Source organism: Callithrix jacchus, chromosome 3, assembly GCF_049354715.1.
Source record: "Callithrix jacchus isolate 240 chromosome 3, calJac240_pri, whole genome shotgun sequence".
NCBI lineage: Eukaryota > Metazoa > Chordata > Mammalia > Primates > Cebidae > Callithrix > Callithrix jacchus.
This window is the reverse complement of record NC_133504.1, coordinates 90,448,004-90,472,244: the sequence shown is the minus strand read 5'-3', so window position 1 is coordinate 90,472,244 and position 24,241 is coordinate 90,448,004. Positions and strand designations below refer to the sequence as shown.

Sequence of the window (24,241 nt, the reverse complement as noted above, 5' to 3'; positions counted from 1 at the left end):
TATCTAATTTTCTGATGGTAAAAAGTCCTGCTGTGCAAGGTGGTGAGGAATATCCAGGTCTTAGATGGAGCATGAGGATCATTTCTTGCAAATTATTGGCCAACCCTCAGTTTCCCACAAATACACAATGAGTGTAATAACAACTGCTATTTACTATGTCATTAAGTAGTCAGATGATATTTATTTAAAGTACAAAATATTTTTAAAAGTTATTTCTCATTGATTTATATATCAACTCCAGAATAGAAAATAACCTGCACGATGGAAAGTTGTCTCCTCTCTCAGATGTAGCCAATGTCACCACTGTACCCTCTACACTTTTGGAAACTATATTTAAAAGGCAAGCAATTATTGAAACGTTCTAGTATTGTGCATATGAACTTCAAAGTTTTGAATTCTTGTTTTGTTTATTGATTCTTACTTGATGTAATTTTATGATCACTTCCTTAATTTTTCATTTAGACTATCTAAATTGTTTTTATCCTAGGAAATAAGAGAGGAAAAAGAGATGACTATTATATTGAATGTTAATCAAGATACAATGTATTCTTTAATGTACAACTCCATTATTTTAAATGACATCCTAAAGCAGATTTTAGAAATAATCATTTTTATGTGATAGAGAAAAGCAGGTCTTTGGCAGTTCATGATATACCGAAAACACTATCAGTGTCAAACAGAAGGCTATATCTGTAGGAACTGGAATGGAAACATTTCTAAACAGTGTACAGGGGTTGCCCCATTGTGAATAATGACCTCACATATTCATAATTAATAACATTGCTTTGCTTCAGTTGGAGAGCCTTGAGGATTGTGTAACACAACAACTTCACATGTCTTCTCAATGGAAATTTATTCACAAATCAAGCAATAATGAACAAGATATAATGTACTATATTTTAATGTTAATAATCTTAAAAATAACAAGTTACTGGAAATTGAATGGGCTTTTATTTTTTCTTTTAATATTATACTTATGCCCTCCCAAAGCCGGAAGGTTAAATGGCCCTTTTGCCTCTTTCTTATCCATATTTTTCTACCTATTCTTTAGAAGTTGAAAAGGTAAACCAGCTCTATAGCTAACACTCTCTGAAAATAATGTAAGGTAACATTTGGCAAACAGACTTTTTGCTGGATCCAATTGTTAGACCAGGCGTTTGGGGCATTTTAGGATTGGCAGAGGAACTGCCACACCATAGTATGTCTGTTGGCTAATTGCTTTCCCCCTATGGAATTACACCCAACACACATCAACACATCACCCATGACCACCACAATCTTCCTTTTCACACCAGCAATACAAAAGAAGAATCAAATTGTTTTTCAGTAAAGATCAACAAATATGTGATGGGTCATCGAAGCCTTTGGCAAAATTGCAATTAAATCTAGATATACCAACTGGTTTTATTGAACATAATCAGAAACACAAAGAGAAGAAATAAAAAAAATATCATGATAGGATACTGATTAAAAACAGAAATCCAACATTTAAGTTATGACATAGTCCAGTAAAGATTTTAAGTGAATATTACCCTTCTGTGAAGTCCTCTATTTCATGCCCTCTTCCTGCACTCCAGCCGAGAAATAGAGCTCTCAGCCCCACTCCTCTGAACTCTTTTACCTTTACTGGTACATTAATCTCGTTTTAGTATAGCTGTTTGTTTAGAATTTCCCTAAGGGCAACTAAGGTGTTAACTATCCCTATTTGTATGTCCACCTGATACAGTTTCTGGTACACAGATCAGTGGATAGTTACTGAATACATACAGTAATTCCAAATACTAATGATAATACAATCTAAGAATTAACAGAATATAGTCCATATTTGTTAAGATGATTCTCCACTAGCATTTTTAAAAAGAGCAATAATTCTTTAAAAAACTTAGCTGACCATGTCTATTAAAGTAAAATAATTGCGAATTTATTTAGAATTGTCTGGATTTCAAAATACTTTTTTTGCAATTTCTATGACCTACAAAAGAAATAATTGATGCATGATAACATGTATTAGAAGTATATTATATCTATAGATTATATTAGAGGGTCTTGGAAGGGACTGCTTTACTATCTTCATCTTTGTTGGGAGCATTATTAATTAAAAAGTCTATCCCAAACTCAAGTATAAATATTAGTGAATCTTTTCTAAAAGCATTAATCCAAAATAGATGCAAACCTCAGATCTATGAGAATATGCCTGGATTATACAAATTACCTTTAATTTACAAGATTTGCACCTATATTCCAGAAACAAGCATAATATTGTCATGATTACTGTCCATTCATGTTATACTTCCTCCACCACTTTATATATAAACTAAGTTATAATCCTACTGTACTGAATATATGGTAGACAGTCTGAAGTATGTCTAAATTTATGGAGGCATGACAAGCAATATTTTTGAAGGATATAGTTGGGAAAATCTTAATTAAGCAGCTGGGTGTGGTGGCTCATGCCTGTAATCATTTCTGAACAATGTACAGGGGTTGCCCCATTGTGGATATAAATTAAATTATAATCCTACTGAACTATATTGTAGCACTGTGAAGTAAGTCTGCATTTATGGAGGCATGCCAAGCAATATTTTTGAAGAATATAATTAGTAAAATCTTAATTAACCAGTTGGGCACGGCAGCTTATGCCTGTAATCCCACCACTTTGGGAGGCCGAGGCAGGTGGATCACTTGAGGTCAGGAGTTCAAGACCAGCCTGGCCTATGTGGTGAAACCTCCTCTCTAATAAAAATACAGAGAGTTGGCCAGCCATAGTGGCAGGTGCCTGTAATCCCAGCTACTCAGCAGGCTGAGGCAGGAGAATCACCTGAACCTGGGAGGCAGAGATGGCAGTGAGCTGATATTGTGCTGTTGAACTCTAGCCTAGAAAACAAGAGCAAAACTCTGTCTCAAAAACAAAACAAAACAAAAAATTTTAATTAATCAAGGAGGGCAAAAATTAGGCACTTAGACATAGCTGCTTCAAATTTTTGATGTCCAGTTCAACCAATTGCCCTCATTCCTGACAGATTCAGTTTTCTTAGTGTTCTCTCCATTCCTTAAATAAAAAACAAAATTATAAGGAAGGTTAATACATGAATATAAAAGATGAAAGGCATTAAATACATACATATGTTTAAATTTCTTTTCTTAAAAATTGATTATATCGAGCAGACAATATTTTAGAAAACCAAAAATACTTGCTCAATTACTGTATTTTATTTTCCAAAATCACAAGATGTCTAAACACAGATTTTATTTGCCTGTAGAGAAAATATTCCAAACATATAAAAGGGTTTTTCTGGTAGATTAGGAATGAAATATCCCACATCTCCACATCACAAATATCATTTTATTAAGCTATTTTTATGAGCGCCTGGTTGCCTTATATAAGTTTATGTTCCTGATTGATCTCATTCTTAGAAAATTGGTCTTCCATGCCATTAACAAATAGTTGGCTTGCTGTACTCAACCCAAGGAAGTTACTCCTTTCCCTTTCATTTAAATCTTTTATCTGGGAAGTCCACTTGGTTCTTTATGTCTATTTTTTCAAATATTTCCTAAGAGAATATACAGATTAAGTGTGACCTAGACTCACGATTTATAAAAGTCTAATTAGTAACTTCATTTCTGGAACAGAATGGTATGATTTTAATGGGAATTTCAAAGCTTTAAATTTTTAAAATATGGAATATAATACAATCCATAACAATATGTTTAGAAAAATAAAATATATTAAAAAAATTATAGTTAGCAAAAGTTCACTCCTCACTCATTTAATCATTCATTCATGCATTCATTCACCAAGTACTTTTGCCCCTAGTGAAACCTAGTTGCCTTTCCTTCTTTCAGGTGTATAAATACTCAGTTAAGCTCGTACACAAAGAAGTTTAAGAAATTTTTAAAATATCCTTTCAGAGTTTGTTCAACATATCAATTTTTAAAACAATTTGCTCAGTGCCATAAAGGCTGACATGAGAGTTGCGAACTGTATAAAACTAGTTATGCAAAGAAAAAAAACTATGATATTTACATATCCATTTTATACTGGATATCTAGATATCCATTTTATTTTATTCTTTATTGACACTCAATTCACAATTGTAAAGATATGGAGTCAACCTAAGTGTCCATCAGCTGATGAGCAGAGAAAGAAAATGAGATATATATATACACACACACACACACACACACACATACATATGTAAATAAAATGAAATATTACTGAGCCATGAAAAAGACTGAAATAATGTCTTTTGCAGCTACTTAGTGGAACCAAAAGCTGCAATTCTAAGTGAAGTAACTCAAGAATCTAAAGCCAAATACCACATGTTCTCACTTATAAGTGGAAGCTAAGCCATGAGTACACAAAAGAGTGATAGAATAGATACTGGAGACCCAGAAGAGGGGAGCTGAAGAGTGACTAAAAGATGAAAACCGGCCTTTTGGGAACAATGTACACTACTCAGGTGACAGGTGCACAAAAATCCCAGACTTTACCACTGTACAATTTATCCATATAACCAAAAACTACTGAACTCCTAAAGCTATTGAAATTTAAAGTTAAAATAAAAAATAGAAATCCATTTTGTCAATAATGATTTAGTCTCACTAAATGCATGGTCCACTGGCTCTAAGACATGCTGCCTGAAATTTCAAGATATTTCATATATTTATATTGTTATAAAATATATAAACTTTCACTTGCATTCATTATAATTTATAATTAGCATGTTTATAATTAATAAACTAAATTCTCTTTTTCTACCAAGCCATTCTTAACAATAATGAGAAATAAAACTATAAAAATCAATGAAGTGGGCTGCTCTGTATTTTCCATTTTTTCTTTCAACTGATTTTTTAATTCTTACATCATATGCTGGCTCTACTTGAGGAAAATAGTTAAATTATATGGTCACTGTATATTTATTATTCATTAAAATTAAACATATTTAGAATCCAAGCATTTCATTTTTCTCTTCTCTCTTTTCATCTGAAGTTGTCTCTTTTTACAGTTAATACATGAAAAGTCGAATTGCTTTTAAAAATGCATCTATTTGTTAGAAGTTTAATATTTTGATAAAAGAGAATGCTTGATATTAAATACTAATTTTGGCTTGACAATGTTAATGAAGACTTGCAATCTCATCACCCTTTATTTGGAAAATCAAAGGTTAAAATTTCCATGTGTTCTAAAATTGTAATCCTAAATTCATTAAATCTGTTAGAAAAAAGGTATTTAGACCCTGTTAAAAAGTTGGTACATGTTGTGTGTTGTCTCTTTCAAAAAATTTTTAGAGTTGAAAAAATTTAGTATTTAACTATAGTAGCCATGTCTTAACACCATATTAATTTTCCTAAATTTTTAATCTAGTTAGAACTTTTAAAACCTTATCATTTTCATAAGTGGTTACAGAATTTCAACAAACAACCATATAACAATGAATTTTAAAATGTTTGACTTTATAAAACATTTCAAACTGTTAAATTTGCAGCCACCAACAGCCTGCACTGGTGCACACGTGTGCACGCACACACACACACACACACACACACACAAAGTCTGGTAATAGTTAAAATCACAGACTTTCTTCATAAACATGGTTTTATGGTTTTTCTCTTTCTTGTGCTTCTGACATTAACAATTTAGTTACAATCATTTGTAATTCAGATAGACAGTAATAAATGTTTTCTGTAAATTTATAGATATTTACAATAGGCTTCATAGCTTTTTCTAATAGAAAGATTTTCTCATATAATCTTGCACTTCCACTGTTTGCTGCATGACTTGGGCAAATACAAAAAAAAAAAAAACAGCAGTCAATTATACAGTTAAAAGATTTTATACTATTTGATTCCTTCCTCCACCACAAAAAAAAACTGTTGACTTTGGGCAAGTTACCTCACCTCTCTGTGCATCTGTAAAATCTTAACACTCAGAGTTTTTCTGAGAATGATGTAGTATGACATATGCAAAGCACTTAGAACAACGTCTGGCACTTAAGTGCTGTAAGTGTTAGCTACTACTATTAATAAGCCTGTCATCAGGGCAAAGCTTGAGAACATAAATCCACCGATAATCCTTAAGTCTCAACTTGTCAAACTATCATTAATTTTCTTACCAAGTAGTTGACTGGTCTTAACCAGAGGTTTCTGAACTGGACTGGGAAAAGAGGACATCTTTATTTTCACTAACTTCTAACTATATGTCCTTCAATTGTGAATGTATACAATCATTACAGTGCTCTTAGCAGTATCTGTAGCTTTGTCAACAATAGAAATTACAGATATGTCCATATTACATAATGTATTATGGATTTCAAAATATTGTTTTCACTTATTACCATTTAAAAAGTTTGGTAGTTATTAATGACATTCTTTCAGAAACAGAAAAATAAATCTAAAATTTATATGGACCACAAGAGATCCAGATAGCCAAAGCAATCTTGAGCAAAAGAACAAAGTTGAAGGCATCACATTACCTGACTTCAAATTATATTACAAAGCTATAGTAACTGAAACAGCAAAGTACTGGCATAAAAACAGACACACAGACAATTCAACAGAATAGAGAAATAAATCCAGACATTACAGCCAAATGATTTTTAATAATGGTGTTAAGAACATATATTGAGGAAAGAACAGTCTCTTTAATAAATGGAGCTTGAAAAACTGTTTTTATACATACATATATGTATATATATATATATATATATATAACTAGATGCCCATCTCTCACCATATATAAAAATCAAATTAAGTTTGATTAAAGATTTCAATCTAAGACCGGAAACTATAAAACTACTGGAAGAAAACATTGGGAAAACACTCCAGGACATTTGTCTGGGCACAGATTCCTTGAATAAGACCTCAAAAGCACAGGTAACCAAAGCAAAACAGATCAATGGGATCACATCTAGGTAAAAAGCTTCTGCAAAGCAAAGGAAACAATCAACAAAGTGAAGAGACTATGCATAGAATAGGATAAAAATATTAGCATAACTACACCTCTGATCAAGGATAAACAACCAGGATATATAAGGAGCTCCAAAAACTCAATAGAAAAACAAACAAACAAACAAATAATTAGATTTAAAAAGAGGGTAAGTCAGGGGAATCACTTGAAATCGGGAGGCAGAGATTGCACCAAGCTGAAATGGAGCAACTGCACTCCAGCTTGGGTAACAAGAGCAAAACTGTCTCTCTCAAAAAAAAAAAAGGCCAGGCACAATGGCTCATGCCCATCACTTTGGGAGGCTGAGGTGGGTGGATCAGGAGTTTGAGACCTGGCCAACACAGTGAAACCCCATCTCGACTAAAAATTAGCGAGTCATGGTGGTGGGCACCTATAATCTCAGCTACTCAGGAAGCTGAGGCAGGAGAATCGCTTGAACCCAGGAGGTGGAGGTTTCAGTGAGCTGAGCTGGCACCACTGCACTCTAGCCTAGGCAACAGAGCTAGACTCTGTCTCAAAAAACAAACAAACAAACAAACAAAAAAACAGGCAAAAGTTGTGAATAGACATTTCTCAAAAGAAGACAGACAAATGGCCAATAGGTATATAAATAAAGCTCCACATTACTAATTATCAGAGAAATGCAAATCAAAACTACAATGACATATCATCTCACCCCAATTAAAATGGCTCTTATCCAAAAGACAGGCAATAATGGATGCTGGTGAGGATGTGGAGAGAGAGCAACCCTCATACACTGTTGGTGGGAATGTGAATTATTATAGCCACTATGGAGAACAGTTTGGAGGTGCCTCAAAATCTAAAAATAGGACTACTATATGATCCATCAATCCCACTGCTGAATATATATCCCCCTAGAAAGAAAATTGTGTATAAAAGAGATATTTGAACTCCCATGTTTATTACAGCATTACTGATAATAACCAAGGTAGGGATTCAACATGTTCAACAATAGATGAATTGATAAAGAAAATGGGGTACATTTCTATAACCACCTTATTGTGCTAACAAGCACTAGATTTTATTCTAACTGTAGTTTTCATTCTTCTGCATATGTATATCGTTTTCCCAGCACCGTTTATTGAAGAGACTGTCCTTTTCACAATGTATGTTCTCGACACCTTTACTGTAAATAACTGGATTTATTTCTGTATTCTCTGTTATGTTGCATTTGTCTATGTGTTTGCTTTTATGCCAGCACCATGCTTTTGGTTACTATAGCTTTGTAGTATAATTTGAAGTCAAGTATGTTTATTTCTGTATTCTCTGTTATGTTGCATTTGTCTCTCTGTGTGTGTGTGTGTGTGTGTGTGTGTGTGTGTGTGTGTGTGTGTGAGAGAGAGAGAGAGAGAGAGAGAGAGAGAGAGAGAGAGATTGATTCTGATTCTCTGGAAACTTTCCATGGTACAGTGCAGTGTTCATTATCACTCAGCCTACATGATTTCAAATAGAATAGAGGTAAAATAAGAAATCTACTTATCTTTTTCTTTCTATGTTTTTCTTGTACCCCTATATGCTTCTTACTTTGCCTATGTCTTATAAATTTTGTTTCTTGATATTTAAATACCACCAAGGATAGAAATTTAGAAGATAAAAAATCGAAATATGTCTTTGACCTATTTTGTCAATATCCAGATAATAAATATTTTATATTTTGAGGGACAGCTAATATTAGCCATTGTCTTTAAACTATGACAACATAATCTTTTATCAGTTGGATGAGTTATTTCTAAAGGTTTGGCAGGAATAGGTTTCTCAAAAATGTCAAAGCCAAGAGTTACACAGGTCTGCTCACTTAAAAAGCAATAAAATCTGGAACATACAACCAAAAAATGTAATATCTATAACCTCATTTGTTTTTTACCTTTTATGGAATTCTTTCTGTTTAATTACAAAGAATATTAATTTTACTGAGTAGTTTTTGGTTGTACTTGAAGCTCAGGGAAAATCCAGTGGCACTTATCATAATTTAAGATTTAAAAATAATTTGGGAAAATGTAAAGGATTTTAAGTAAGTGGTTGCAAATTAAATTAGGCTTGGATGCTTGTATTAAGTCAGGGATAATTAATTTGTGCTTATGAGATGATTGAAATCACAGAATAACCAACTAATAATTTGATGCAACAATTCTGACTCAGCTAAATGGTTGGCTTTTGTGATGTACTACTCTTTCACTAAAGAATAATAAATGTTTTCCAATTTGGAATCAGACTTCAGGTTTACAGACAAGTGTGCAATCAATTGATTCCTATATATATTTTACACAATGGAATATATATAATAATATTCATCAACTTTCCATCTCTTCTAAATTTTCAACCATTCCACTTTTCCCAAGAATGTATTTGTGTTTTTTATCTAAATATCATGTATTAGAAAATAAACTAAATGTCTTGACCATTGTTCACAAATAGTCATATTTGAAACAGCATATTATAAGCCTATGGGTTCTCTTTTCTTTAAACAACAGGCATCTTAATGAAGAGCCTGGAAGTCATAATTCTCTGGAGGCTGCCTCAGAACTAACAGGCATTTCAGCCATAGATTCCTGGTTAATAATAAAGTAAAAAAAAGGTCACTATGAGGAATTCTCTCCAAAGAATTACATGGAAGGCAGCAGGCAATGAGAGAGAGCTTGTGCAGAGAAACTCTCATATTTGAGACCAACAAATCTCATGAGACTCATTCACTATCAAGAGAACAGTGCATAATTCAATCACCTCTTACCATGTCCCTCCAACACTTGGGAAGTGTGGGAGTTACAGTTCAAGATGAGATTTGGGTGGAGACACAGCCAAATCATATCAATTACTTTCATTACTATAGTCCTTTTGTATATTATAGGAGTAACAAATTATAATTTTTAAGTTTAAAGGAGGAAAAACTGTATTTAAAGATTTACAGAGTAACTGCAAATCCTATTAGTAAATAGGATATCAATATCTTCAATAGATTAAATCATTCATTCAATAAATATTGAGCACTTATCATAGGCCAGGCACCGCGTCAGGCACTGGGTAACAATGGTGGGAGAAGACATACTCAAAATTTGCTTTTGGGGGCTTACTTGAAGTTTTGTGAAATAGATAGCAATTAATAAAATAAAGCCACCAAATTTAGATAAGTAGTCTGAGTAAATGTGGCACACTGCTAATGGAAGAACCTGGTCTAGACCAAAAGTCAGAAAAGATTTTTTCCAAAAATGTGATACTCCAGCTGAGACCTGAAGGATACCTAGCTGAAATTAGAGCCAAGCTGAGGAAAGGTACCAGAAAGTGGAAAGGCCTGTGTCAAATCCCTGTGGCTAGAGACAGCCTGGTGAAAAAAAGGTGAAGCCCCAGAGGGAAGAGAGCAAGATAGGGATGGTGTGAGATGAGGATGCTCAGCCTGTTCCAGAGATTAGCTTTTGCCCTGGAAAAATTTTTAGGAGGGTGATGACATCCTATGCCACAGATGTGTCTTCACTGCTGGGGGTTTTGTGAAATCTGGTACCTAGCACACAATGCATGATACTTAATACAGCTGGTAAATATTTGTTAGAAAAAAGAAGGAAGAAAGGAGGAAGGGAGTGAGGGAGGGAGGAAAGAGGGAATGAGGAAAGGAAGAAAGTAAGAAGGGAGGGGAGAATGGAGGAAGAAAGAAAAGAAGGAAGGAAGTCAAGAAGGAAGGGGAAAGGGAGGATAAAGGGAAGCAAATGGAGAAGGAAGGAAGGGAGAGACAGGTTAAGGAGGGAGTAGAGGGGTGGAAGGAAGGAAGAAGGGAGAAAACAAAGGAACAAAGGAAAAAAGTAGAAAGTGCATAAGAGGAGATGGAGAGAGGAAGGCAGGAAGGAAGGAAAAAAGGAAGGGAGGAGAACAAAGGGCAGAAGGAAGAGAGGGAGAAAGGGAGGAATAGAAATGAAGAAAAATGGAGGGAGAAAAGAGAGGGAAGAGGGAAGAAGGAAGGAAAGAAGGAAAGAAAGAATGGAGGGAGGGAGGAAAGAAGAGACAAAAAATGATTGAAGGAAGGAAGGTAGGTAGAGATAAAAGGGAGAAGGAAGGAAACATCAGAGAGTGAGACATAGTAGAGGCACAGGACTTGGAGATGAGTCAAATCAACTCCCCATCTACTACTGTGGCTCCTTAAACTTTCTCCAAAGCTTCCCAGGTAATCTCATTTTGGTCGTTACTGTCACTTTTATAGATGGGGACAATAAACCCAGGATAATCAACTTGCTTAAGGTGATATAACCAGTTCTCACACAAGCCTTCTCTCCAGAATATTAACACATTCATGTCAATGTGTGTGTGTGCAGATATATCATGTATGTATACATGGTCCTTTTTCTGTGTTTCCACTAGGAATGTCTTAATTTATTGGATTCCAAGAGTCAAAATAAGGAGACTACGCTTCATATATCCTTAAAATTATTGCAAACATTCTATTTACTTTTAAGTTGTTGTGAAACAGTGTGCCTAACAGATAGTAGGAATTCTATTTATGCATAACATGTACTGCATAATGAAGTAATTGATTCCTCGTTTTCCACATGGCTTTCTGGACAGTTTGGCTTTGAATGTGTTGGCAAGATTCCCAAGTGGTTGTCGCACATGAGGGTGATAGAAAATTAAAGGACTGGCTTTGCTTGCAGTTCCTTCAGGTCAAGAGGAAAGCAGCTAATATTATTGACTCCTCAACTCAAGAGAAGACCGAAAGACATTCCTTCAAGGTATACAGTCATATTCTTCTTCCCTTTCCTGTGTTACCAGTTTGGATTTCACAGAAGCATAACAGAAACATATCTGGCCAATTTAGAGGCATGCAGAAAGTAAAATAAAAGTACTGAAGACGAAATTTTAGCATTTGAACAAAAGTACACCCCAGTTCTTTCTGGAAGTAAGTGCTAAGTTCCTGGAGGAGGAAGTTGATTTATGCGTTGTTTTTTTTCTAATTTAGGAATCAATGACCTCAAAGAAGCCATTTCTCAATCTTTGCTCAGAATTGATGCTGGGCTTCCTTTTCTCTGCTTTTGCTCAGACTTCTCACCTCCAGTTTGGTGCCCCTCTCTCTTCTGCCTGTCTCCCATCTCACACTCGCCTCTCCTCCCTCCTCTCCCATCTCATACTCAGGGCTCATCCCAGATGCTCCCACCTCTCTGTATTCACGACTGTTTTTCTGGGGACTGTCTCTGTAGTAATAATGGTTTTCTCTGTTAATGTATCACTTCCCATGCTTCCCAGCTCTCTATTCAGAAAAGCCCATGCCAACTCCACAATTACACAGAAAAAAAAAATTACCCTGAAAAATAATAAGTAACTTGCACAAAATGTAGTATTTAAATGGAAAAGAGGACAGTGTTCAAAAAAAAAAAAGGACAGGAGTGATGTTCTTCCTCTTTGACATATTTTTAATCCTCTATAATTTTTTTTGTCCCTGGCCTATAATCTTTGAAAGCTTTTGATGTTTATTTTGAATGCTTGCTTTATGTGTAAGAAATATTCTACTGCTTTCTAAACTAAAGAGAGCAGAGACCAAAAAGGTCTCTGGAATTAACTGGTAGCAGCAATAGGAAAAGGCTGATGAAAGGAAGAGATGGAGCCCTAAAGAAAATAGAACTATCTATAAGAGTTTAAATAGCTCAGCTATCTACCCATACCTTCATCATTCTAACCTTCCTCTCAGCTCAAATCTGTGGGCCTTTTCCAACTCCAGGAGCAAAAGATGTGGAGAACTATAGACCTAGATGGGAAATAAAAGAGAGGTACTTTTAATATACATACATTTTCAGTGATATGAATTGGACAAAACTTTATGAAAACTCAATCACTGTCATTATTTTTAACAGAACATGTACTTCAAGCTTGGATGGAACTTAAGCCAGGTAGATTGTATTGGAATTCCAGTTCTACCACTTATGAGATGTATTACCTTTGATAATTATTTAGCCTGAGTTTTTACATTTATGAAATAGGGACAATATTGTTATCTACTTCACAAGGGTATTATAAAGATTAAGTAAATTAATTAATGTAAAGAACTGAGAACATTTTCGGACACTGGTGGGATTGTTTAATTAAAGAGCTATATAAACACTGCAGAAACTTTCTGAATGCATACATAACTTCAAGCCTGCCACAGCGGATCTGGAAGAGAGTTATAGTTATGCATTTTTGCCCTTATCTCTCTAAAGATACAGTGAGATGAAATGTCACCATATCTTCAGAGTGATAATGGCATATAAAATATGTGAAATTCCCAGAAAAGTACTGAGCATAGAGCAAGTATTCAGCAATAGCTATTATTATTACCATTATCAATGTTATGATGATTATATGACCCTTTCCATGACACATTCATCATCAGAATCTCTTGATTGGCAATCCCTGTTGCTATTACAGAACCTCTCAAATGATTGGCCCAATAGGTATTTACAGTTTTGGTCAAAATTCAGTCTCATTACTACTGTGGTCTTACTTGTGAACTGCTATATTGTACAAGGACTACTGAGCCCACAGAACGTTAGCATTGTAGCAAAACTAGCACTGCTGATCACTGGAAAATCTTTAATCCAGATGGTACAGATCAACACTTAAAACACATATGGTTACCTTGGACCTAAAGAGGGGAAAACTGGTGGCCAGTTTCAATTCACATTTGAAAGTGTTCCTTAAGATATCTTGCTATTAAATGCAATCAAATACTTTGAGAAGGACTAGAGAGGTGAAGTTTCCAAAACATCAACATTCGGAAACAGAAAAACAGAATCCAATAGCTACTATTATTATGTTTTAAACTTTTAAAACACCAAATTAGGTTTTGCTTTGCTTTGCTTTACTGAAGTAAACATTTGTTTGGGTGGCCATCTTGACTCTGTTCTAGCACTGACTTTTGTCACAGTGTGCAAATGTTTTCTTGCTTTGTGTTCCCTCTGGGTAAACATATAGAGAATTTAATTTTCCATATGTACTCTGTCATTTGCGTTACTTTGGAGATATGCAGGATTTATGAGTCAGGATTAACCCAGAAATTAACTTTCTAAGTGATACTGAGCCATTCCCTCTTGAAATGCAATTTCTTTGTGTTACAGAGTTTTCTGTCTTAAAAGGAAATAATATTATGTTCCTTTCTATATTTTTAACAATAGTAGCCACATAATTCAATTTAATATATTTTAAAACTAATTGTTAAACAGCTTATATCTACACTCTGCTTAGTACTAGAAGAGGAAATAACTAAAATTAATGACACTCTAATGGTAAAGAACAGAGAATTCTCTGCCTCTCAGATCATCTAAACCAAAGACATGTACACAACTACCTATAATGTAGGCCAGACCACAGAAATGCTAAGTGATGCTTTAAAGTCTTCTGAAAAATAATGCTTTAACTAAATAAAGTCTCCCTACATCCAGAGCATGAATGATGCTGCTATTACTTATTTCTACTGTCTTCCATCTATTTTATAGTGTCCTTTGATCTCTGCATTCTTCTTGTTTGAAAGTAATATTCTTGATATGTTTAATAATGAGACCTCTCCTTTGTTCCTAGATGCCTTGGCGGCTAATCAACAAAAGCCATTGAAAGACTTAATCCTCTAAGCTTGGCACCACATCAGTCTGGAAGTAGTTTACATGCAGAGTCCTTCGGAGTAAATACTCATTAGAGGTTCTGTTGCCTCATTTGGTCACCCACATTTTGCAGTGGGTGGCCCAGTTGGCATCCTCCTTATTTTCTTTTTCCATCTCTGAAGATAATCCAGATGAAGCAACCTGACACTACTTTCTTTGGTATTTAAAATCCATTGTAATGAAGGGTCCATTAATTTGTGATGCTAAGTAATAAGTCCAGATAAATAAAGGCCTCAGCCTGGTAATACTATAATAAATCTTTTACTAATATACTGTTTTCAGTACAACCTATTGAATACAATTTGATGGCTTCATGGATAATTTATTGTAATTTCTTGTGCCTGAAACATAGAGAATTATGTGCCATCTACGCCTGCCTCACCACTTCCCCACCCCACCCATAATTTTACACAAATGAACTTTACAGAAGCAAATTTTATACTAAAGAAATTCAATTTACAGAAACAAATTTATCCAGGTTATTCACTAATTACAAAGCAAGTATCTTGCTTCTCCATTTATTACCTAGATAGATTTTTACTATGTAGCTTCTTGATTAGTACTTGAGTCGAAGCAGAGAGTCTCGAGAATGTTATTATCTTTCAGGTTTAACAATGAAAATCTCAAAAAAAAAATCAACTACTGTGGTTTGACAACCTAAGTATAAAGGGCTGTTAAAAGGCAAGAAGGGTAAGCTATATCTTATTCTTGGAGATCTTGCTTTTTTGTTATAAAGCCAATATGAGTAAGTTGCACATTTTTCCTCATCATTATAACAATAATCAGCAAATGGGCTTGAAATAAAATTTACCAGTTAGGATATTTGTTAATGTAAAGATTCAAAACATAACATATATAAAGCTCTTAGAACAGTGTCTAGCTTTAGGCCATGGGTACCCGTGTATGAGAAGCTATTGTATTCTTTTCATATGAAGTCATATTAATCTTTGTTTATAATTTAAGTTCTGGGATACATGTACAGAATGTGCAGGTTTGTTACATAGGTATATTCATGCCATGGTGGTTGGTTGCACCCATCAACCTGTCATCTACATTAGGTATTTCTCCTAATGTTGCCCCCACCCCACTTGACAGACCCAGATGTGTGATTTTCCCCTTTCTGTGTCCATGTGGTATTCTTGTTATTCAACTCCCACTTATGAGTGAGAACATGTGCTGTTTGGTTTCTGTTCCTGTGTTAGTTTGCTCAGAATGATGGTTTCCAGCTTCATCCATGTCCCTGCAAAGGACATGAACTCATCCTTTTTTATAGCTGCATAATATTCCATGGTGTATATGCACCACATTTTCTTTATCCAGTCTATCATTGATGGGCATTTGGATTGGTCCCAAGTCTTTGCTATTGTGAACAGTGCTGCAGTAAACATATGTGTGCATATTTCTTTATAATAGAATGATTTATAATTCTTTGGGTATATACCCAGTAATGGGATTGCTGGGTCAAATGGTATTAATTTTTGTATAAGGTGTAAGGAAGAGGTCCAGTTTCACTTTTCTGCATATGGCTAGCCAGTATTCCCAACACCGTTTATTAAATAGGAAATCTTTTCCTCATTGCTTGTTTTTGTCAGGTTTTTCAAAAATTAGTTGGCTGTAGATGTGTGCCATTATTTCTGCAGCCTCTGTTCTGTTCTATTAGTCTACATATCTGTTTTGGAACCAGTACCATGCTGTTTTGGTTACTGTAGCCTTGTAGTATAGTTTGAAGTCAGGTAGCATGATGCTTCCACCTTTGTTCTCTTTGTTTAGGATTGTCTTGGCTATATGGGCTCTTTTTTGGTTCCATATGAGATTTAAAGTAGCTCTTTCAAATTCTGTGAAGAAAGTCAATGGTGGCTTGATGGGGATAGCATTAAATCCATAAATTACTTTGGGCAGTATAGCCATTTTCATGATATTGATTCTCCTTATCCATGAGCATGGAATGCTTTTTCCATCTGTTTGTGTCATCTTTTATTTCCTTGAGCAGTGGTATGTAGTCTTGGGAGGGTGTATGTGTCCAGGAATTTACCCATTTCTCCGAGATTTTCTAGTTTATTTGCATACAGTTACCTAATGTAATGCTGAATAAGAGTTAAATTATGTATCTTCCACTGGCTTTACTTTGCCTAAGCAAACATAATACATGATATAATAGTTAATATATAATATGCAGAAATGTTATGAAGCATAGTTAAGTTTAGAAGATTGAGCCTAAACATTTACATGTGACTTTTGATGACATATTGATAGACACATGCATATATCTGTGTATATATGTACATACACATACATATCTATAGATATATATCAGTATATGTAAATATATAGATGTGTAGATAGTAAAGACATATAACCATATAGTCTAAGCTGAAATCAATAATAATAATGCCTCAAATGTACTGAATTTCAAAGGATATTGATAGTGAAACAAAACCTAGTAAAACAAAATAAGCATGTCTAGCTATACAGCAATCGTCCTATTTAAATTAAAACTTTATTTCGGAGCTCTTCTAGGATACTATTTGAGAAAAGTTTTCTGTAATAAAAATTGGTATAGCAGTAACCATGACACGCACATCAAAATGAAATTTTTGAAGTTTTATGTGTAGGTTTGTGGATGGGTAATTTAGATTTATGGTAATAAACTATTCAAAGTGATTAGTATTATGAATTGCCCCCTTATGACTTTATTTTACCACTTATAAAAGTCTTGGGTGGTTCAATGTCATGGATGAGCAAACAAACAAACACACACCTGGATACTGTGATGTATGAGAAAAGACAGAAACTGCATCTGTGCCTGAGTGCAGCAAGTTTGAGTAAGTCAGTAGTAAGGCTGGGAATAGCACAGCATCACACACTTAACAGAGCTGATCCTGAACACGTGCAAGCCCTCATGGTTTGGGCCATGGTCAGCAACACTGTCCCAGAGTGATGTGAGGCTCCTTCTAGGATAACTCATGAGTATGTAATTTACCATGGAGTAGCCTATTTATGATACACAGGAGGAAACCTTGCAGTTTTTTCCCTCCAAAGTTATTAAATCTTAGCGGCAGCTAAAAATCCAAGATACAGTATGATTTTGCACAAGATGACAGGATGCTTCCTACACTCTTCCTGTCTTTGAAAAAAAATGATACTAAGTAGTCTGATTAGAACTCAGGGAATGGAAACAATGTGAAGAAAGAATCAGATTTTTTGAGTTAGATGAGCTTACCTTCAAATCCTAGATTTATATTTAACCTTTGTTAGCCTACAGTTCGTTTTCTGTCCAACAAACAAAGAAGTATGTACCTTGTTTGGTCATTTTGAGTATTTAATGAGGTAGTGGGTTCAAATATTTGAATATAATATCCTACAACTGGAGGCCGTAATTCCTTTATAAAGAATGGCCAAATCCTTTTATTCTTCAACACCATATCTCCTCTCAATCTCCTGTCATCCATGGAGAAGTTAGTAATAGAACTTCAGAGTTTTGTAAATTCTGAAAGAAAAAAACTCTGTATGTTTTCTTATTTAAGATTAATATGGGACAGGGAACTCCCTCCCCTAGCTAAGGGAAGCTGGGAGGAACTGTACCCTGAGGAATGGTACATTACAGCCCAGATACTAAGCTTTTCTCACAGTCTTTGCAACCTGCAGACCAGGAGATTCCTTTGGGTGCCTACACCACCAGGGGCCTGGGTGTCAAGCATAAAATGGGGCAGTCATTTGGGCAGACACTGAGCTAGCTGTAGGAGTTTTTTTTTCTTACCCTAGTGGTATTTGGAATGCCAAAAAGACAGAACTTATCTGGAAAGCGGCCTGAAGTCAGGGAGTCAAATGGCCTAGCTCAGCAGATCTCCATGGAGCCCAGCAAGCTAAGATCCACTGGCTTGAAATTCTTGCTGCCAGCACAGCAGTCTGAAGGCGACCTGGGATGCTCTAGCCTGGTGGATGGAGGAGCATGCACCATTACTGAGGCTTCAGTATGTGGATTTCCTGTCATGATGTAAACAAAGCCATTGGGAAGTTTAAACTGGGTGGGGCCCACCACAGCACCACAGAGTCACTGTAGCCTGACTGCCTCTCTAGATTTCTCCTCTTTGGGCAGGGAATCTCTGAAAGAAAAGGAGCAGCCCCAGTCAGGGTCTTATAGATCAAACTCCCATCTCCCTGGGACAGAGCACCTGAGGGAAGAGATGGCTGTGGATGTAGCTTCAGCAGAATTAAACATTCCTGCCTACTGGCTCTGAAGAGAACAGTAGATCTCCCAGGACAGTGCTCAAGCTCTGTTAAGACTGCTTCCTCAAGTTGGTCCCCCATGCCTCCTGACTGGGAGACACCTCCCAGCATGGGTTAACAGACACCTCATACAGGAGAGCTCTGGCAAGCATATATAGTGGGTGCCCCTCTGGGATGAAGGTTCCAGAGGAAGGAACAGGCAGCAATCTTTGCTATTCTGCCATCTCTGCAGGTGATGCCAGAAAAATAGGGTCTGGAGTGGACCTCCATCAAACTTCAGCAGACCTGCAGCAGAGGGCCTTGAGGGAAAACTAACAAACAGAAAGGAATAGCATCAACATAAACAAAAAAGACATCTACACAGAAAGCCCAGCTGAAGCTCACCAACATTAAAGACCAAAGGTAGATAAATCCACCAACATGAGGAAAAACCAGTGCAAAAATGCTGAAAATTCCAAAAACCAGAATGCGTCTACTCCTCTAAAGGATAATAACTCCTTGCCAGCAAGGAAACAAAATTGGATGGAGAATGAGTTTGAATTGACAAAAGCAGGCTTCAGACGGTAGATAATAACAAAACTCCTCTGAGCTAAAAGAACATGTTCTGATCCAATACAAGGAATCTAAGAACTTGGAAAAAAAGTTAGAGGAATTGCTAACTAGAATAACCAATTTAGAGAAGAACATAAATGACCCAATGGAGCTGAAAAACAGCATGAGAACCTCGTGAAGCATATACAACTATTAAATAGCTAAATCAATCAAGTGGAATAAAGGATATCAGAGATTGAAGATGAGATTAAAGAGAAAAGAATAAAATGAAACAAAGCCTGCAAGAAATATGGGACTGTGTGAAAGACCAAACCTATGTTGGATTGGTGTACCTTTAGGTGACAGAGAGAATGGAACCAAGTTGGAAAATACTCTTTAGGATATTATCCAGGAGAACTTCCTCAATCTAGCAACACAGGCCAACATTCAAATTCAGTAAATACAGAGAACACCACAAAGATACTCCTTAAGGAGAGCAATCCCAAGACACATAATTGTCAGAATGGGGGCCAATATTTAACATTCTTGAAGAAAAGAATTTTCAACCCAGAATCTTATATCCAGCCAAACTAAGCTTCATAAGTGAAGGAGAAATAAAATACTTTAGAGACAAGCAAAAGCTGAGAGATTTTGTCACCACCATGCCTGCCTTACAAGAGCTCCTGAAGGAGGAACTAACTATGGAAAGGAACAGCTGGTATCAGCCACTGCAAAAACATATCAAATTGTAAAGACTATCAACACTATGAAGAAACTGCATCAACTAATGGGCAAAATAACCAGCTAGCATCATAATGGAAGGATCATATTCACACATAACAATATTAACCTTAAATGTAAATGGGCTAAATGTCCCAATTAAAAGACACAGACTGGCAAACTTGATAAAGAGTCAAGACCCATTGGTGTACTGTATTCAGGAGACTCATCTAACATGCAAACACACACATAGGCTTAAAACTGAGGAATGGAGGAAGATTTGTCAAGCAAATGGAAAGCCAAAAAAGCAGGGGTTGCAATCCTAGTCTCTGATAAAACAGACTTTAAACCTACAAAGATCAAAAAAGACAAAGAAGGGCATTACATGATGGTAAAGGAATCAAAGCAACAAAAAGAGCTAATACAGCTAAGAGCACCCAATAGAGGAGCACCCATATTCATAAAGCAAGTTCTTAGAGATCTACAAAGAGACTTAGATTCCCACACAATAACAGGAGGACTTTAACAGCCCACTGTCAATATTAGACAGATCAATGAGACAGAAAATTAACAAGGATATTCAGGACTTGAACTCTGCTCTGGAATTGGACCTAATAGACATCTACAGAACTCTCGACCCCAAAACCACAGAAAATACATTCTTCACAGTACCACATAACACTCATTCTAAAATTGACTACATAATTGGAAGTAAAACACTCCTTAGCAAATACAAAAGAATGGAAATCATAACAAACAGTCTCTCAGAACACACTGAATCAAATTAGAACTCAGGATTAAGAAACTTACTAGAAACTGCACAACTACTTGGGAAATGAACAACCTGCTCCTGAATAACTATTGGGTAAATAATGAAATTAAGGCAGAAATAAATAAGTTTTTTGAAACCAAAATTACAAAGATACAAGATAGCAGAATTTCTGGGACACAGATAAAGCAGTGTATAAAGGGAAATTTGTAGCACTAAATGCCCACAGAAGAAAGTATGAAAGATCTAAAATCAACACCCTAACATCACAATTAAAAGAACTACAGAAGCTAGAGCAAAAAAATTCAAAAGCTTTCAGAAGACAAGAAATAACTAAGATCAGAGCAGAAGTGAAGGAGACAGAGACACAAAAAACCCTTCAAAAAATCTATGAATTCAGGAACTGGTTTTCTGAAAAGATTAACAAAATACATACACTGCTAGCCAGACTAATAAAGAAGAAAAGAGAGAAAAATCAAATAGACACAATAAAAAATGATAAAGGGGATATCACCACTAATCCCACAGAAATACAAACTATAAACTATAAACTCCTCCCAAAATATAACAAGTAATAGTTCTGTGAGAATTTTCTTTATTTTGGACATAAGTAATACAACTTTTCTATTCTGGATGATTTATTATGATTAAATAAGATAATACATGCTGAATTCTCTGTAAGCCAAAGTTCATAGAACATCATGTGTTTATCAACATGATTATTATGTAGGTTTTATGAATAAGGAAACTAAACATACTGTCATATCATTGCTATTTTCAGTAATGTTACCAATAGTAACTAAGGGCTACATGCCAGCTCTAGAGGCACTTGGATAATGAACGATCTGTAAAGGGTAGTCCAATACACCAAAAGTTTATTATAGAATAATATTAGATTCAAACTCTACCAAATTTTTTTAAAACTCACGAACATGATCTCATTTTGTACTTCCAACAATATGAAATAAGCATTATTATTCTCTCTCCACTCAAAGAAGGCAAATGTTATGAGCAAGAATTCACTACAGATAAGGACTCCAACTTTTGAACATGCTGCCCAAATTAAAAAGTAAATGGAATTTGCTCATAATTTTGCCCATGTGTCATATAATAAAGTCATTTAAAACCTGTTTAAAGAATCTATTGACTTTGCTATTAAATCATTAGAGGTCAACCTATATTGGGGAAGCAGGCAAAGGGACTCAGAGGTGGTCTAAATTGAAGAGAAAAAAGAAATTAATGCTAAAATTGTTATAATTTCATAATTGACACAACATGCAAATAAATATTTCTAGCCTTTAATTGGGAAAATAAATATTTTTCTTATAAAGCATTATATTTTCTCCATTCTTCAGTCTAACATATTGAAAATAAACTGTACAAATGAAAACATTTTCTCATCCTATTTAAAGCCTGTATCTCTGAATGGCTTTGGAAACTATGGTTGAGTACAGGGTCTAAATACAAACAGGTAGCTTTCCAACAGCATTCAAAATGCACTACCATGTGCTTATTCCCTTTGTATTTGAATTCTTTCCTTTTTAACTATAATGCCCAATTAGTCCTTTCATCATTCTCTGGACCAGAGGAGTTTCTTCTCTCTCCATGCTGAGCCTTTCATAGGGCAATCATCTTCTCATTTACTTCCCATTTTTGCCTCTGTGGACTTTGAGTATTTGAAATCTTTACTATCTATCTTTCAGGTTGACTTCAAAGCCCATCTTTTTTTTTATGTTTCTCAAGAATGCTTTCCATGATCATTCCAGAGAAAAGGAATTTTTCTTTTTTTACCAAGCATTTTTGCTTTACTTTTACCATTCATTCTATTTAATTCATACTTATTTAATATATTTATGTATAATCTCTCTCTAAATTATAAATGTTTAGAAATCAGAAATTATGCAATATTTTTTCTTTGAGGTTATAGTAGCAACTAGGATGATGCCTTAAGTATTCATGTGCTCACTAAATATTGGGCAAATCAATAAAATATTGTCAGCAAATTTCACACTAACACCACTATCTTAGAACAAATATTTTCAGATTTGGAGTATTTCAATGCATGACAAGGACAAAAACTTATAAAATGATATTTAATTTGGATCTTTGATTATTTTGTTTATCTGGTTGGTTATTTTGTTTGCCTTCCACTGACTGGAATCTCCATAAAAGAAAATACATACTTTGTTCAACATTTTATTCTCAAGTATTTATTAAATATGTGTAAGGGGGAAAAAGGAGTGGATAGAATGTGTTTACATAACTTAGTGTTCTGATCTCCCCTTCCACTAACTAAAAAGTCACCCCTGCCTCATTCCCTAGTTTCCATTGCTCCTAATATACCAGAACAGAAAAAGTCAGGTGAACTGGGGCTGCTAGTGCAAGGTACCTTGTAAAACAGAAGGCTGAAATTTTTTTGCCTATTTCAATCTATCTTTTGCTCATTAACTAATGTGACAATCATGAAAGTGCATAACTGGACCAGTGAAATTCCGGTTTAGGTATTTGGTAAATAAATAGGAAAACATAAATTCATGTCTTTTATATACATATTAAGCATCAGATCAATAGCATAAAAGTGCCAAACACACATTTATAGAAATAAAAGCAGCCACAGTGAAAATACTGTAGGTCATGTAAAGCAGTGGAAAGAGAAAGAAATTTTAAAAATTTTAAGACAGCATAGTGGAATGCACCTGTAATCCCAGCTACTGGGAGGCTAAGGTGGGAGAATTGTTTGAGCCCAGAGTTCACAACAAACCTGGGCAACATAGCAAGACTTTGTCTCAAAAAAAAAAAATGGAGAAAGCATAGTTGTCTTCTATACATTGGGAAGAGAGAGAGAGAGAGAGAGAGAGAGAGAGAGAGAGAGAGAGAGAGAGAGAGAGAGAGAGAATGAAAAAGAGAGAAAAAGAAAGAAAAGAAGAGAAAGAGAGAAAAAACTTTGTCCAAGTCAAGCCTCAATCTTATACAAGAATTAAGTCAAAAGTATTATAACAGATTTAAATATAACAAGAAACCATAAAAGTTTTAGGAAAAAGCATGAAAAGACGTTGGAACCTGAGGCTAAGCAAAATTCTTAGACTTGATACCCAAAGCATAGTCCCCCACCCCCAAAAAAATTATAGATAGTACTTTATTAAAAGTAAAAACGTTTGCTACATTAAAGACTCCATTAAAAGATTAAAGGACAAGTGGCAGAGTGGGATAAAATGTTTGTAAACTATGTATCTGACAAAGGTTTCATTCTGTATCTATTTCAAATATATATGGAACTCTCAAAATTCAACATTAAAAAGCAAACAATCCTCTTGGAAATTAGGCAAAAGACATGAAGAGACATTTCATCTAAGTAGATATACAGATGGAAAATGCACCTGAAAAGATGATCAACATCATTAGTTATTATGGAAGTGCAAA

The 24,241-nt window shown here is 35.0% G+C and overlaps 1 protein-coding gene and 1 long non-coding RNA gene across 2 annotated transcripts in view; one reads left to right on the top strand and one right to left on the bottom strand.

The window, feature by feature from the left end:
- The window catches only part of LOC118152229 (uncharacterized), a 238,619-nt gene extending 223,813 nt beyond the window's left edge, over window positions 1-14,806 (top strand). The window contains exons 4-5 of the long non-coding RNA XR_004740749.3: window positions 11,513-11,676; window positions 14,495-14,806. This is a non-coding gene — a long non-coding RNA (uncharacterized LOC118152229). The remainder of the gene's footprint in view (window positions 1-11,512; window positions 11,677-14,494) is intronic.
- The window catches only part of DKK2 (dickkopf Wnt signaling pathway inhibitor 2), a 103,985-nt gene that overhangs the window by 25,783 nt on the left and 53,961 nt on the right, over window positions 1-24,241 (bottom strand). The gene's annotated exons all lie outside the window — the stretch shown is intronic.